This window comes from Ovis canadensis, chromosome 3, assembly GCF_042477335.2.
Source record: "Ovis canadensis isolate MfBH-ARS-UI-01 breed Bighorn chromosome 3, ARS-UI_OviCan_v2, whole genome shotgun sequence".
Taxonomy (NCBI): domain Eukaryota; kingdom Metazoa; phylum Chordata; class Mammalia; order Artiodactyla; family Bovidae; genus Ovis; species Ovis canadensis.
In genome coordinates, this window is record NC_091247.1 from 49,570,671 (window position 1) to 49,572,754 (window position 2,084).

Here is a 2,084-nt window from a genome sequence, read left to right on the forward strand (position 1 = left end):
ATCCACTAACAAGTAACTGCATACATCATAATGGATTTGTCTATTTTTCTTTGCATTCTTTCAGTTTTGCAATTTTGAGAATTTTTTCTTAGTTGCTTTTACTTTTAATGTTGTTATATATTCATTGGAAATTTATTTCTTTATCCTTGAATAACGATCTTCTGGACCTAGTACTTTTTGTATTAAAATCTGTTTCTTTCCATATTAATATAAATATACAAGCTTTTTAAAAAAGTAGATTGGATTTTTCCATCATTTCAGTTTAACTCATGTATATCTTTATAATTAAAGCGGATTTCTTATAAATAGCATATAGGTGGATTTTTTTCCACTTTGAAAATCTTTACCCTTTATTGGGGTGTTTAGACAGATAACGTTAATGGAGTCATTGAGGCTCTTGATTAAAATTTATCTAACTGCTAGTTGTTTTTTTGTTAGTCGCATCAGATTTTGTCTTTTATGTTCTTTTGGATTGATTATTTTTAATTTCTTTTTTCTCCACAGTTGTCTTAATTTTTTTCTCTTTTAAAACTTGTAGGGGCCCCATGTGGTCCGGGCATGCCGAGTGGACATGACAGCGGCCTGAGCGGGAACCAGAGTACCAGTACAGAATGGTGCTGAGTAGCCTAGTGGACCTTTGGTGGCCAAGGGCAGGGCTGGAAAAGGGTCTGGCCCAGTGGAACCATGGCAGCAAAGCTGCCAGGTCCTTCATGACGAAAGATTTGGAGACACTTCTATCTCCATTGTATAGTTGATAGTTTGGGTGGTGAAGAGATAGATGGCTGACAGTATCAAAAATTTCTTCAGGGCCTTCCCAGGGGAATCAAAGACTCCATCTGGGGAATTTCTATTAATACCATCTCAAAGCTAGATGCTTGAATTCAGCAAGAGAGAGAGGAACAGTGGAAAAAGAACAAGCAGGATCCTGGTTCAGAGGAGAGTCCAGAGTATAGTAAGGAAGCAGGAGTGTGAACCATGTATTGTCAGTAGAATTTTTCAGTGCTGTACTTAGAATAGTGGCATTGTTTTGGTTCAGTCTCTTCTGGTTTTATCGAGTGTTTGTTCCTGTGCTTCAGTCAGTAATGGCCCAAATTACTGGTGACCCATCATGACATGGGAACGTTTGTTTGCAGTTGGAATGCTTCCTCACATCAAATTTCAGTGTTCTTTGGATGCTTCTCCTGTTTGTGTTTAGCAAAGCTGGGAACCCTATTTTGTTTCAGGATGTAGCTGAGCTGGCATTTGAGGTATCAGAGAGGAAGCCTCACTCACTCCCTAGCATCAGCTGAATAATAGCTGATATGCTCTTCAACCTTGTGCTGCGGGCTCTCTTCCTCCTCCAGAGGATGTTTGTGAGTCTTTTCCCCATCTATCTTGCTGGTCAGTTGGTTGGCCTCCTGTATATATTTCTTCTCTACTCACTACACTGCTTCAAATATCATTGGTTCAATAAAGGAACTGAAATACATCAGAGGTTGTCAAACATAAAAGAAGTTGGCTTTACTACTTTGGATTTAGTTTGCCCTTGGTTTTCTCACAGCGATGAAGTCCTCCTACACAGTCAATGGATGTCTCTTATCTGTCCTCTTTCCTTTATTCATTTTCAGCACCAATGAAGCAAAGATCTCTGCAAAAGCATACCTTTTCCAATTACACCACTTCTCCTTGGTGGTTGTCTTAAGTAACAGAGTCCTCCATAAGATGGTCTACCTTCAGTCTGTCCTCAGTAGCTCCACTTCTGCAGGGAAGTTCCCCTCAACTCACCCATCTCCTGCAAACTCAAGTTGCTGCTCGTCCCTGGAGTCATCCGCCATCCAGTGGAGATGGGTGGGACAGGAAGGACTCCCTGGCAGTTCTTTACCTTGTTCACCTCCCCAACCAGGGAAGGCAGGACCCCCTGTGCCAAGGGCCCTGTGCACATTCCCGTCCCTCTGAGGAATGGGGATTTTTTTTCTCTGGTGCAGGTAAGGCAGAATCTCCCTGCATGGATTTTAAACACCAGTGAAAAGTGAAAGTACCACAAGTTTTTCTGCAGCTCTTTTCTAGCATTGGCCAGCCCCACATCTGGACTAATTTCAGGACTT

The 2,084-nt window shown here is 41.4% G+C and overlaps 1 pseudogene; it reads left to right on the top strand.

Annotated features, from left to right (window-relative positions):
• Nucleotides 1-778: 778 nt before the first annotated feature.
• Nucleotides 779-1,681, top strand: LOC138438095 (etoposide-induced protein 2.4 homolog; annotated as a pseudogene).
• The last annotated feature ends 403 nt before the right edge of the window (nucleotides 1,682-2,084 follow it).